This window comes from Pelmatolapia mariae, linkage group LG7 (genome assembly GCF_036321145.2).
Source record: "Pelmatolapia mariae isolate MD_Pm_ZW linkage group LG7, Pm_UMD_F_2, whole genome shotgun sequence".
NCBI classification, from domain to species: Eukaryota; Metazoa; Chordata; class Actinopteri; order Cichliformes; family Cichlidae; genus Pelmatolapia; species Pelmatolapia mariae.
Window position 1 is genome coordinate 58,452,393 of NC_086233.1, and position 16,102 is coordinate 58,468,494.

Here is a 16,102-nt window from a genome sequence, read left to right on the forward strand (position 1 = left end):
CTACTCCTGGTAAGACTGTAACATTGTGTTAACACACTCTTCAATGGTCCAGACCAGCAAACTGCCAAAACCTCTACTTTTACAGAGGTGGTCACACTTGCTGATGTTTAATTAATGGAGTGTATTTGATTAGCAACACCTTGTTGTTAATTATCCTCTTGCTTCCTATAAAATCAGTAAGGTTGTAATTCATTTTTTACAGGATTACTTAAATAAACTTTATTTAAATCAGGTTGCAAATCTCCTTATTTGACACTTGAAAACAACAGAAAGGTAGCCAATGAAAACATTTTTTGTGTGTGTTTACCATGGCTTTTATTTTGTATCTATTTGGGTCTGCTGGGTGTGTTTATTTCTGCTGGATGTGACACTGGAATTAATTCATTTGTTGTTCTTTTCCCACATGGAAAGCTGCATGTGAGAGCTCATGGGGAGCACAGATCAAACAACTCAGAGAAAGTGAATCAAATATCTCTGGCAGTTTCCTAAAACAGCAGGGCTTAAACCACAGAGTGCACACAAACTGTAGTCTATGTATTTCTTTGGTAGGAAAACTGAATAAAGACTGAAATGAAAATAGTTTGTAAAGAAAAAAAGTATGTGGGATGAAGAGGGAAAAGTAGCAGAAGGAGGAAAAGCAGGAGTAGAGAGTAAAAGGAATTGGTATTTGCCTGAGTGCAGTTTCTATCCACCTTCCACCACCCCTCTTCTGTTTATCCAGATGCATAATAGTTTATTATGTGAAACCCAAGGCTTTGATTGTAGAGACCTACTACAGCTGCAGTCTTCTGTCTCTAGAGAGCACACACTAGATGTGGTATTTATATTACTATTTTTTACATAAAGAAAATAACTCAAGTTTAATACTGAATAATACTGATTCTGCAAATCGTTATAACACTTTTGTGTGTTTAAGACTCATCCAGCAAGAGTTATGTTTGAAAGCTGTGTATTATTTTAGTTATAACTCTATATTTTTGTAGTTTTTTTTTTTTTTTTAGAACAAACTATATATGCGTAGGTAACAGATAAACAGATTATCTGTGTTCTAGACAGTAACCCGTTCTGTGTCCACCAAATCCAAGTGACAAGTAAAGGGGCAAGGCTGAGATGGTTTAGATATGTGCAGAGGAGGGATAGTGGCAAAGTAGATTTAGTAGTCTGTCTCAGCTACCGCTGTCAACTCAGTCAGCTAACTTAGTGAAGTGGCTACATTAGCTTATTCCATGTTAGCTTATTAACTGTTTGCTAACCGTATCACTGAATGAGAACTGCTTTGCTTTGCTTTTGCTTTTCACTAAAATGGCTTGGAAAAAAGACAAATCTAAAGAAAATTAGAATACTTACTGTGATACAAACAATGTCATTATTGGTCAACAGTGATGAAAACTGAGCCACCTGACAGCTGGTGTTTCTGGCTTTTCAGTGAGTCTTAATCCCACTTGCTCACATTTCAAAATCAAGCCACGTGCAGTGGGCGGATCTTCATATGTGACTGGACATGAACAAAATTAAAAATCTAAAGGCCAGTTGACTGTTTTTACAGCTTGAAAATAATGCAGATTTTGTAATGTTTATTTTTTTTATATATTTATGTAATATTTCACAAAGAAATAAAAGCAACCAAAAAAAAGCAAAAAGAATTTGTTAAACTTTATGCATAATATTAGTGCAACAACCTGTGAGCAACTGATAAAAGACAAGAACATTTTACTTTTACTCTATTGGCTTTTCTCAGAATCTAAATAATGTCAGCTGTTATAACAGACCAAAGACTAATATCTTTTATGTTTGTTTATGATTGTTTATGTTTATGAGTAAAATTAAATAATATTTTTTTAAGTAGTAGGTACTTAATATGCAAAATATTTGAAGTTGATCAAAAATAATAAGTTGAACTAACTCAAATGGAAGAAAATGTAAGATAAACTTTAGTTATTTGAGTTGGTAAGACTGTTTTTAAAATGTTACATTACTTAATTTATTCAAGTACTTTGAGTGTTTGGGTTTACAGTGCAGTAGAAAACATTTAAAATGTTTCATTCTGTGCTATGTCCTGTATAAATGTTTTGGAGTCTGAAACCACTGAAAAACTTTCAGTAAAAAAAATAAATAAATAAAATTTGATAAGCTGATATGGTAAATATGTGTAATTTCATTTTGGTCACACTACCTGACAAACAGAAGCCTACTCCATCCATCATGTTACTGTAGTCAAGGCATTTTCACAAAAGGAAACATTTTCTCATGACCTAAGTTTATTCTGAGCTGCATTTTTCTCAGGTAGCTCCACAGTGATTGTTGTTTATGAATGCCCACAGCACATAGAAAAATCTCATTACCAAGTACATAAAGGAAGCAGTGTAATGGGGGTGCATTTTCTAGGGGCCATTACGAGAATTCCCATGTTGGCTGCAGTTATGTTACTAAATCTGTTCAATGTTATTTGTAAAAGTTCAGTCTCAGACTGGTGTCTAATTGGTTTATTAACAGTAGCATTAACTTGTGTTTGAGGTCTGAGGGTTCTCGTGAGGTCAGACATTGGGAAGGTGTCTGACTACGGAGACATGTGGTTTTAATATGAGCTGATTTAATCATGACATCACATTTCATTTCTATGGTTACACAGTGGACAAAGACAGCCCTCCCATCCCCCCAACAATTAACTGTCTGGCCTTATCATGTCCCAGCCTGCCATGTCCATTACCTTACTTTCAGTATGTGGAATTTAAGCCATCTGCTTCGCAGGTCGGCCAAGATGCCAGTAGGAGCTTTTACGCAAAGCCAGTGACAGTGTTTTCCAGTAGAATGTAATAATAAGGTGCAGTTTAGTAACTTAACGCAGCAGAACAGTTTGAGGACACGACTTTTTAAAAATACACTCTCATGTATTTGCTGAACTTTTTGTGAACTCTTTTAATGTTAAGCACTCTACTCTTCACAGCTGCTGTGTTTATACATAGTTCTCTGTCACCAAGAAGGAGCAGAGCCATTTCTGTTCTTTTCACTTATCGATCATTTCCTTTTTTATATAATATATATTCAGCTAAAGAATAGGTGAAAAGTAACCCATGGATATTATCACTAAGAGGATGGATGGATGGATTAGTCAGCATTTTGAATGAATGAAGTGTCCTACACATTTATATATGCTTATGTGTACATTTTCACTCACTCTGCTTGCAGGAAGTCCATAAAGCCAATACTCTAATATCTGATCAACTACACGTGTGTCATACCAGATTCAGTGCTTTAATGTCTGTCAAAGTCTGATTCATACTTCAATATTTTCCATGACTGAAATGCATACAAGCTATGTTAGACACATCTAACATACCTTTGACTCACACGTTCTTACTTGTTGCGTTTAAGTCACTCTCCAAATTATCACGGTCTGTTTTTGATTTACTTGAATCCATATTTCAGGTCAACATTTACACATGACTTTACATAAAGCTCTAAATCTGCCCTCTTTAGTCTCCACCCAGTGACGTTATACAGCTATAGCTGCTCTGTCTGTAAATGACAAAGACTTGGATTTCATCTGGTTAATCCCAGAACAAAAGATCCATCTGTGGGATATTTGTAATAGCAAGGAACTACATTAAAGTTAATACCATTACAGCACACTTAGAGTCATCTATAGACAGAATGCTGGAAAGACGGATGCCTGTCTGAGCATATGCATATGTTCCCACTAGTGAGCTGTACACTCAAATAATATCCAGCATGTGGTTGGAATTCCTCCAAGGACATGGTATAGAGCTCAGGTACCTTATACACTTGTAATGGGGAGGTTGAAGTCAAGTGTAGGGTTTTGGGGGGGGGGGGGGGTTTGTTGATTTTTTTGTTTTACTGAACAAGAACAAAGCTGAGCCGTACTGGTGATGTTTTTAAAAGAAGCAATTTATTTTAATGGAAAACAACACCATCTAAATTGTGGCATATGAAAAATATCTGCAAGCCTCAGCTTTCTGTGCTAACTCACGCAGAGCAGAATATAAAATCTGCTAGTAATTACTTATAAAGCAGCATTAAACATACTCTTTCGATCTTTAACTATTTATTCAAGATTATATTCAAACTTGAAACCAGATGCTATATATAAGGGAAAATCTGGTGCAGCCTTAATAAGCTTTGGCTTTGGATAAGCCCATTCATGTCCTTGGATGTGTTACATGTCATTAGATTTATATTATGTGAATATTGTGTGTGCTTGTGTGATACTAAGCATTAATTTTTATTATTATCCTTATTCCCCTCTTCTTTAATAACTTACAGAATTCTATCAATCAGATCACCTCATCCCTCATTTTAATTACTAAAGCAAAGATGCTTCTTTTTAATAATAAATCTTTAGCTGACTAGGTTTCCACAAGGTCACCTTGTCTTTCAGCGCTCTGAGAGGGAGTTTGCGCCATCATCTAAATGGCTCTCAAGATCATAAATCCTGTCCGGTTAAGTTTATAGGAAGGCTGAAGACGCTGTCTTCTGATCATAGTTTCATTTCGTGACAACCGAATTATTGAATGGGGAAGAACAACCGGAGCTGGTGGGAGTAGCACTGGAAGCTTATCCAGTAATTGCAGACAAAGCTCTCCTGCTTGGAGAGCTGGGATAAAGAAAAATAAATAAATTAAAAGAAATCATATAATGGAAATCTCAGAGGGACATGCAAGGAGAGAGAGAAGGAAAGTTTGGCATGCCGAAGGAAGGAATCTATTCTGGGCTCCAAGTGGGAGTTTTGAAGTCTCTCTGACATCTCTGCCTTTTGCATTAGACAACTGCATTTCCTTCCCTTCATCTGTGTTTCCCTGGAGTGACCTTTGTCGTGTCATTGCCACTAAATAATAGCCACACAACTGTCTCACGCTGAGAGTTTGTTTTGGTGTGCCATGGAAACAAGGTTTCTGTTTTTATCCCCTTCCTGTCAGTGCACTCAGTGGAGCACCAAGTCTATGCCACTACAGTGGAAATAATTTGGTCAGCGAGATACAGGGGAGGCAAGAGAAAGGAGAGGCCAGACTCAAAATGTGAGGCTGAATGAGGTCAGCGTGAGACACCACAATTGGAACCACTAAGCTACTTTAAAGTGAACCACAGCAACCCAGAACCCATTAAGAGAAAGCCCAACATTTAACAGCACCGATTCTCCTCCTCTCCAGCTTTGCTGCTTAGAGAGCAGTTTTTCCTTCTGATCTCTCAGTGTTTTGTTGTCGGTTTCCATTGGTTATAGCGCTTGAAGAGTCTCCAGACAGGAGCTCGTGATGTCAACATCTTCTCAGTGGCATAATTTGGATTTTATGTAAGGAATGGAACAACTGACAAGAGGAATTTAGATTTTTATAAAATATAACCTCTTATTGGGAAAAAGAAACAGGTGCTACCAGTCAGGGGGTGAGGTATGAACATGAAGCTATGCACTCTCAACACTTGATCTGTTGTGTGTATTTATAGAGGTATTAATTTGGCATTATGTTTTATGGGCGGGTTTGTTGCTTCGCAGCCATCATCATAACAGTGGACCAGGTTGGTATCTTTTTCCACTGAGCTAAATATGAACCTACCATGTATCACGCAAGAGCGCAGTTAAAGAGATTTAGCATAGGGAGAAAAATATTATCTCTGTGCTTACACACAGATATTCTACTATTAAACCATAAATTATGACTTTCATCCACCTAATCACTGTTGCAGTCCAAGCACATCACAAACAATAGCAACAGCACACCTTAATGGGAGCAGTCTCCTTCGGCAGGTTAATGAACCATGCCACGTCCCAGAAAGTGCTCCGAAGCAGCCAAGAACATGACACAGAGCACAAGGCGTTGACCCGGCTTTCAAATGCACCAAATTTCTGATGTGCTGGAACAAGCCTGATCCAAAGAGGGCCCACCCACCGCAACACCTACAGCCCCAAAGGATCCATTAGCAACATCCCATTCCCAAGATCCCACATACACAAGAAGTGTTCTTGTTGCCATTGTTCATTCATACAATATACATATGTACACACCTTTTCATTTAATGGGTTTTTTTTTTTCATGTCTGTTTACATTGTAGATTTTCACTGAAGGCATCAAAACTAAGAATGAACACATATGGAATTATGTAGTAAACAAAAAGTGTGAAATAACTCAAAACATCTTTTATATTTTAGATTCTTCAAAATAGCCACCCTTTGCTTTAATTACTGCTTTGCACACTCTTGGCATATCTCGATGAGTTTCATTAGGTCGTCACCTGAAATGGTTTTTCAACAGTCTTGAAGAAGTTCCCAGAGATGCTGAGCACTTGTTGGCCCTTTTGCCTTGGTCCTTTGGTCCGTCTCATCCCAAACCATCTTGATTGGGTTTAGGTGAGGTGACTCTGGAGGCCAGATAGACCTGGCCTCCAGAGTCACCTCACTCTCCTCCTTGGTCAAATAGTCCTTACACAGCCTGGAGGTGTGTTTGGGGTCATTGTCCTTTTGAAAAATAAATGATTGTCCAACTAAATGCAAATGGGATGGGATGGCATGTCGCTGTAGGATACTGTGGTAGCCATCTTGGTTCAGTGTGCTATCAATTTTGAATAAATTCCCAACAGCAAGGCATCCCCATCCCATCACACCTCCTCCTCCATGCTTCACAGTGAAACCTTGCATGTAGAGTTCATCTGCTCACCTTTTCTGCGTTGCATAAAGAGGTGGAACCAAAGATCTCAAATTTGAACTCATGAGACCAAAGCACAGATTTCCACTGGTCTAATGTCCATTCCTTGTGTTTCTTGGCCCAAACAAATCTCTTCTGCTTGTTGCTTTTCCTTACTAGTGATTTCTTAGCAGCTATTTGACCATCAAGGCCTGATTAGCACAGTCTCCTCTGAACAGTTGATGTAGAAATGTGTCTGCTACTGGAACTCTGTGTGGCATTTATCTGGGCTCCGATCTGAGGTGCTGTTAACTTGTGATTTCTGAGGCTGGTGACTCGGATGAATTTTTCCTCAGCAGCAGAGGTGACTCTTTGTCTTCCTTTCCTGGGGCAGTCCTCATGTGAGCCAGTTTTGTGATAGTGTTTGATGGTTTTTGCAACTGCACTTGGGGACACATTCAAAGTTTTAGCAATGTTCTGGACTGACTGACCTTCAGTTCTTAAAGTAATAACGAACTGTCGTTTCTCTTTACTTTGATCATTGGTTCTTGACATAATATGAATTCTAACAGTTGTCAAATAGGGCCGTCAGCTGTGTACCAACCTGACCTTTACACAACACAACTGATGGTCCCAACCCATTAAGAAGGTAAGTAATTCCACAAATGAACCCTGACAAGTCACACCTGTCAAGTGAAAACCATTTCAGGTGACTACATCATGAAGTTCATTGAGAGAAGGCCAAGGGTTTGTAGCGCTGTCAACAAAACAAAGGGTGGCTACTTTGAGGAATCTAAAATATAAAACATATTTAGAGTTATTTATCTTTTTTTTTTGCTACACAATTCCATATATGTAGCAATATATATATTCATATATTTGATGTTGTCAGTATCTATCTACAATGTAGAAAGTAGTCAAAATAAAGAAAAACCATTAAATGAGAAGGCATGCCCAAACTTTGACTGGTAGTGTATGGACATGTCCACCCTTTTTCTGTACTTATCTTTGCAAAAAAGAAAAAAAATAAGGAGCACAATAGCTTAAAGAGCAACAGTGTTCTTTAAATCAGTTTCTTGAGACACATGTGTGCAGCAGCCTCTTGTGGCCAGACAGGAAAGTGCACAGTATGCATGTGCTCGAAGGGGAAAGTGTGTGTATATTCAGTGTGTACCTTCAGTTACAATGTAGTAATTCAGGAGATGAACTAGTGCCGTGTCTACACGTAACAGACAACTTAGAAAAATAAACTATTTTAAATTGTATGTTACTAACAGACTATAACCTAAACATAAAAAAACTCATAGCTTTTCCGATTTCTTTAGTTAAATCATCTAATAGTATTTTTGTACAATGAATGTTATTCCCAAAGACCTAGTAAATAAAAATCTATATACCTAAAACATAAAAAAATTGTGTCAAATAAGTCCTTAAAAAAGAGGAAGAAAAAACCTTCAGAAACTGGAGGAGTGGGGAACAATAGGCTCTCCATTCTCCACTCACAGGCTTTAAACTGAATATTCAGATGAATGAACAGGGATAAAGGGCCGAGGTATACAAAATTCTTGAAAAACTTGACTGAAAATCAGTCATGTTGACTCCAAATTAATACATTTGGAGGTCATCAAGAGAGAGGCACAGCAGTAACTGTCTACATGTATCTATATAACATGGTGGAGGCTCTGTCATATTTTGGGGCTGCATTTCAGCCAGTGGTGTTGAGGATCTTGTGAGAATTCATTAAATTATAAAATTGGTGGAATTAAAAGTACTATTAAAAGTTAAAAGTACTATCATGGATTGATTGACAACAGCTTCATATTTTTTTTAACATTACAGTCATCCCAAACATACCTGCATACCTGGATAGAAAAACACATAATGGCTTCCCCAGAAACTGCACCTCAACATTGTAGAAAAAGTGTGGGATTTTGACTGAAAATGGAATCAAAGGCAGCCAGTATCCAAGGAAGAGCTTTGGAATATTCATCAAGAAGCCTGTAGGACTATTCCTAAATAAATAACAACACACCTCAGGCCTGAACTCAGAGAGTTCTCGCTGTGTTGAAGAATGAAGGTGGCAATACCAAATATTGACTTTCAAGCTTGCTAGAATTGTACAAACTGTTTTTTGTTTTCAGTATATACTGTATTTCTACTTGTGTTTGCACATCTTCCAACAAATTACTGCACGTATTTCACATTATCCTAGTAAAATATGAAGAATATGAAATGATTTCAAGGCCACCATTATTTAAATAAAAAGCAAGGCACATTTGGAGCATCTGTATTATATTTGTAATAAAACTGACATAACAGAAAGAGACAGACTGTGCTTGCGAGAGAGAGAGCCTGGTCAATTTAAAAAAAAACAAAGGATCTATGAGAAAAATGAGGCATAATTAACACATCTAAAATCTAAAAATGAATCTAACAAAGAACAAAAAGTGTGAAAACGTGTGTAAGTTGCTGAAAAAAATGAAATTGCACTTCTATTTTCTAACGTTCGTACCTCTGCACTTGTAACTGTTGGTGTCATTCTACTATTTAACTTCAAAAGACCTTTGATCTTCACATGTGTTGTCTCTCACTGGAAACTTTGGAGAGCAAACTCCATAATGTTAAAAGGCTAGATCTAAATGAGTAAAATATCAGAAGATCACTTATCTATCATTGATCTTGGATCCAAATATTTTAAGACTTTTAAGACTTTAATCAAAAAAAGCACCATGATCCTGATAAACCCTGCTGATAGCTGAGGATCTGTTTCTGTCTTTAATAAAGCTATCCTTACAGACCTGTTACATCATGTGTTGCTCATGCGGATGTCTAAGCTCCTACAATGTAGGCAGCTGAAGCACAGAGCGTGCAACATTGGCTGTGGTCTGACTGAGCCTTCTGATGTTGATGCAAATATATTGTTTTCTCATCACTTACTCGGTTGTGCCTGTGACAGCAAATTGACAAAAATGCTTGAAATAATCTCAAAGCATGACCACAGAAAAGGACATTTCAGATGTCTAAATTGTGCAAATTGAGTCACCAGTGTGGATGTGACTTAACTTATTGTTAGAATGCCACTGTGTCACTGAAAAATTGTTTAAAATTAATTTATGAATACATTTTAAGACAGAAGCAGCTGCAAAAGTAAGCCAAAACCCCCCAGAACAGCAAGCCAATACTGAACTCAGCGGTAAACTGATATATATTTTAAAGCACTTGAATTCTTAGCAACAGCATGTTAGTGTGTTGATATAAATATGAGTACAAAATAATTTATGTCCTTTCATTTCATTATTAACACTTGGTACATGCCAGAAATTCACAAAAATGTGTGTGTGTGTGTGTGTGTGTGCGTGTGTGTGTGTGTGTGTGTGTGTGTGTGTGTGTGTGTGTGTGTGTGTGTGTGTGTGTGTGTTGCTGTTAATCATCAGGGCCTCTAGAGGGAGTCAGAGCCTGCAAATCCATTTATTTCTTCTCCAAGAAGATGAGCTCAATCTCAAGTAGCCCATAATAGGCTAACAGGAAATGTAGGGTGTTTTATTTTATTTTTTATTTTTTTATTTTTTTATTTTATTGTAACTTCTGCAGCAACATCACAAAAACCAGATCAAGGAGAGAAGAAGAACGAAAATCAGCTTTTGCATTACACAGAAAACACATCCCATCATTCCTACTTCCATCTGTTATGGAACATATTGATTTGCCATTGCAGGCAGAAAAGCAGAATCACAATTTTGACTAAATGTCAGAGCGAGAGGGATGTAAGCACTAGGCACTGGACTGGAACGGGGCACCTTAACTAATTACTCTGATCTTATTTTCTTATTTTTATTTCCAAGCCTTGCATGAGAGCTGTTTGATCAGTTCTCCACTTCTTTATCAGCAGCGAGCCACTGTGAATACCCACTGTGCTAAATTATTCAATTGGGCCTGCTTTGTTGTTAATAGCAGTGATCATTCTTCTTTAAACCGCATAATGTATGTGCTGACAGCCAGCGGTGATACAAACCTGTCCTGAGGGACACAAATCTATCAGTGGTGGGTGCTATCAGCTACATTAGTGATTCCCAGCAGCAGTGAAGCATAGGCAAGTAAAATACACTGAGCATCAAGGCCTGTGGAAAAGACTCGCTCTGCAAGGCCACAGCCATAAATGATCAGGCTTTCACTCCATAGCCAGCTTCAGAGAAAATTGCCAGCATTTTGAGGCTTCTCTTCGTAGTTTAAAATGACAAAAACTATCTAACATCTCTTTCAGTTCTACCAAATATTTGTTGATGCAGCACATGTAAAAATATAGAACAAAGATTACAAGATAACAGTAAAGGGATTATTCCTGATTTAGACATCCTGTGCTGTGAAAAGTCTCACAAAACCAGCCAGTCCTTTGAGTCAAGTTGCAAACAGCCTATAATGCATGCTAATTTAGAGCAGAGGACTGAGCCAGCTTTGAGAAAGGTTTTCCATAGTCTTGTTGGTCTTGCAGCATTTGCCTGCTAGCCTTTTCCATGTGGCTTGTTTGCCTACGCTCCCCCACTAGCGTCCTGTCAACACTACCAGCCTCATGGGTAGAAAAAAAAAAAGGTCAAAATGCAAAGGGGTCAAGCTCGTGCCCGGGATTTGGCCTTTTCCCTCTCTTAATGCCCCAACAGTATTATTACTACAGCTGAGGAACCATAAAAACAAGACTACCACTGGGAAACACAAAACATAAGGTTGAAATAACAGAAACTTTTTCAGATGTTACTGACCAAAAGGTTTGTATTCAACTAAAGTATGTGCCTAATGTGCCTTCATTCTATCTGGCAGTTTGTGATCAGCAGATCTGTGGCAACCTCATACATTGGTAGCATATTGCAATTTTTCTTTCTGCCCAATGTCCAGCTGCTACATCTAAGGTATATTTTGAAGTGACAAGATGAAATAAATGCGCAAGCTATAGTTACTGTGTAAGCGTGTATGTGTGTTTGCAGTGTGCTCCATATGGTAAATTAATAATATTACAGATCTGCACTGTCCTGTGGACTTTAGCCTTTGAATTTGAGCTTAAATAAGTAATTGAAAACACTGTTTGTACTCTATCTGGAGCACAGATTAGAAAAACAATAACTTAATTTGGAGTTTTTTATGATGTGAAATAAGTCATGTTAACATGCATATCTGGATGCATCAGTTTAAAACGAAATGTAACTGTGTTCCCTCCTCTCTCTGTGTAAGCTTGGGCCATATGCTGAAAAGGTCCCATGTTTTTCATTAGTGGTTGCTTTAAACTGGTTTGAAATCCTGGGAGGGTGGGGAGGAGTTAGGAGAGAAGATGCATTTAGACCGCTGCACTCTTCCCTCACACATGCAGCAGATTCATTCCAGTGTGATATGAGAGCAAGCACTTCACGCTGTTTGCCCATTAAATTTGAAGCTGCTAAATTTTTCGCTGAAATGCTAGGAAGACATTCAACCTCCATCTCTAATCTTAACTGACCATATGACCCCCTCGAGCACTGGGGAGGGGAGGGGAACCAGATCGCAGCATCACATGGTGCATTTCATCTGAAAAAATACCAAGGCTTGGAAAGTCATGACTTTGTAAATAATGATCAGATGTTCCTAAACCCTCCCTTTAGCCAATTGAAAGGCGGACCTCACCACAAGGCACTGAGCACACTTGAGTCAATAAGCCAGTTAGCAGAAAGGAAAGAAAAAGAATTCAATTCTTGACTTATTTAATAGGGGATTTGGCATGGCAGGTCAGAGGGTGTAATCCAGGAGATTGGACACTGATTCTTTAATCAAGTGGCTCCACAGTACATCTCCTTCCTCCCCTCCTGATTTCACTCTTGTAAGAGGGTCTCCCTTGTGTAGCGCTGAATTTCAATGGCCCACTCCTCTGCTCGTTCAAATCTCCCCTCTCTAACTTCTGCTGCATGGAAGCCGGGCGGAGACGAGGGTGCAGTACATGAATAACCCAACCATCTTTTCTTCTGTGACTACTGGATAAATTCAGCATTTATTAACAATAACCCATTCATTATTAGCAAATGGCAACCAACCACTCTTTTAAAAACCTTGGGCCTTCATATCAGGAAATTGGCAAAGGCAGGCTAGCGAAACTGCAGTGAATAGTGGAAAAAAGGCAGCCGTTTGGTGGCTGTGTGCCATGTTCAGCAATGCAGTGGATCGCTTGTTGTAGCAACAGCTTCAGTTTGATTCTGCACAGGCTACTTGTTTCTGTTCACTCCCTGTATTTCTGTCTAAATGAAACCATGAGTGAAACTACTTTTAAAAATGGCATCATTCTGGGAAGACTCTAGCCGAGAATTAAACTGAATTACCTCTCACATTTAAGACCAGCAACATCTGCCGGCTAATTGAAGTCAGGATAATCTGCTGACGATAAAATCAATTTTGGGCAATGTATGCAGAATTCCAAAGCATTACTTGAACCAAGTACTGAGAAGATTGTATCTGTGTCTCCGGTACTTAAAATAATTGTGTTATGTCTCTCTGAAGTATTCATTGCAATACTCTGCTAAAATTATTCTATATTAATGTGATGGGAGAGAAAGAGAAGAGCATGTTGGGTTTCTTGAACAGATAGAAATGTGCCTCCTCCTGGATTCAAAGCTAGTATTGACACCTCACATATACATATACATTACATAATCACGTCAACCTCTAATCCCCTTGGTATTATCTGCTCCACTCTCTTCTTTAGAATAAACACTTGTAAGCATACATCCACATGCAGACATCTCTGCACATACATAAACCAGGAGACACAAATTCATCCCCATGGATCTCCTCCGCCCTGTCCCCAAATCCCAGAGCATGAGTAATTGTAAGGCCTAGTGAAATAATCGTAGCTTTCAACACTAATGGAAGTCCTGCACATTCATTATTCAGTCCAGGAAACAGAGTGCCACAAAGTGTCAAGGGACCCATGAGTTATTACTCAGCGTGAACAACCTAAGACTACGAGGGAAGTGATAGAAGCTCACTGCACTCTCTCTTCCACTGTCTCCGTCCCTTAATATCTCCTTTCCCTCCCTGCGTCCATCTGCGCTGGCAGACAGGCACCACACAGACACCACGAGATTGTATCACAGCTGTGGCGTTGTCAGGCGACTAGTGATGGGTGTACTGTGTTGCTGCAGACAGAATGACAGACGGTCTGAGCTCTCCCGTGTCACTGCGGCACTTGACTACGGACAGCCATGACCAAGGGGAGAAAAGGTTTCCATAAGTTACAGCCCCCCTGGGACTGCTGTGGGAGGAATGCAGCAGCAGGGGGCATGACGGCAGTGGGATGTCTGTGTGTGCGTGTGTGTGGAAGAGGGTGGGGGATGGGGGTGTAATGAGGAGAGAGACATAGGGGTTAGGTGACCTGCAGATAACACATAGCAAGAAAACAGATAGGTTTGATATGTGAACATGCCCACACTTGTGCTCGGGAAAAGCGACACCAAGAGCCAGCCATTACTGTTAGTCCACGCTCCTTTTAAGTAACAGCCATCAGACAGAATTCCAGCAATGCACTTAAGCCTTCTTCATTTTCTATGTCTAGACACTGAAAGTCTTAAATCTTGCTGTTACTCACTTTTCACGTGGAACTGAAGGGAAGTGGCAAGGTGGTGAAGGATTGTTATGACTGGAGATCAAAGAGAGAGATATTTCAAACTACTTCAAGGTACCCTTTCAACATAATTATAAAGTTGTATATATTTAGCAAGCCTGCTGAGTGCCCTAACTATCTGCAATCTTGAGCAATTGGCGGCATGCAATTAAGAAAGGCTAATTTGTTTTACACAGCAGGTGGAAAAGCCTCACTTTTACCAGGAGTGACTCTTTTGTCAACATGTCAGAAAAAACAGCCTCACTCACCGCTACACAAACCATGTATTGAGACTGTTGCATTCATTATTTCCTCTTTGCTTGCACAGAATCGAGAGGTTTTTCGGTCTCTCTCCACACTGCTCCGTCAAGCTGCAATGCAGAATCAAACATGCTCTCAGAAAGGAAATTATCCTGCTGATGTTAATGAAAGCACACAAGAAGCATGACCCAATCAGAATCATTTCGCCTGCCTGTCTGTAGGAGTTTTGCTTCTATATAGGATTATAAAAGATAAATTAGATTTATTTATTTTATTATTTTGTAGTTCACTATGTCTCTGTTCAAGCTATGATATAATATGAATGTCAGCATGGAGATAAGAGTTTCAGCGCTCTGGGCATTTCAAGCATACATTAGTGGACATCTAGTTTACTGGCTGTAATTGAGTATTCTTGTCCGTGGCTGTCTTTTCGACTCAGGCAATTTAGCATGCCAGCATGTTGCTATAAAAATGACCCAATTAATTTGATTAGGAAACCAAGGTTCAAGATACAGAGAGTGAAAACATGAGTGGAATGGTATAGGTTGCAGTGGGATGTTAATGAGAGAGAATATTAGTGAGGGAGAAGTGTATAAAGGAGTTTATGTGCATGAATGTTACATTTGGTTTAACAAAAGCCGTGAACAAAGAGCAAAAAAGCAGGGGTTCACTTTAGTGTGCCTTTGGTGTTCATAGGAAAATGGTCAAATGCTTAGCAGCACAAATTGAAATAACTGTGCTCTTTTTAAATATTAATCAAGAGTGCAAACTATTAAAAATACTGGAATAGTGTATTTGTATCCGCTATGCATAACTGAGCAAGTCTTATCTGCTAATAAGGACTTGGCCTTCTCTTAAGGGGATAATGTTAAAACTGTATGTTATAGAAACTGGGGGAACTGTAGCGCAATTGAATTAAAACAGAATGTAAAAAACAGACTCAAATTGTTTATTACTTGTGATTGCATTGTTCTTAAAGAAGGAGGCTGCATTTGGCTCCCAACAAACTGCTTGAGTCAATAAATTGGAATATGCTGAATCCTTTGCCAGGCTTTTTGTTTAAGTATCTGCTTTTTGTGTTACTCTGGCTCTTGGCAGAGAGGCAATCAAATCATCGTGATCAGATCATTTGGTTTATTTGTTCGTACATTGTTGCTTAGTTTGTATGCTCTGGAACAAAGAGTCTTGTGGCCAGTGTAAATACAGATACTCCCAAAAAAAAGCGTTAAAGCTGAAATTCAGCACTGCCTTGACTTTAATCTGAAATCTGCTGAAAAATACAAAGTAAAACAACAAAGTAAAATATGATGACACGACTTAGTGGTTTCTCTTATTCATAATGACTCCTTGACGGACATAAATTAGAAGATGAATTCGAAAACAGTGAAAAATCCTATGCAAAAACGTCAAAAGAGTGAGGTCTGCAAACTCTCTCGCCTGGACTCCATTCTTGTCTGCCTCGCTGATGCAAGCACAGCTTTCCACGCAGGCACGGAATACGAATGTATTAAAATGCGGATTATTTATACTCTGGATATCAATTATCATAATGGCTACCTTTTTTGTAATAACACACAATCGTCTGACATCACACAAA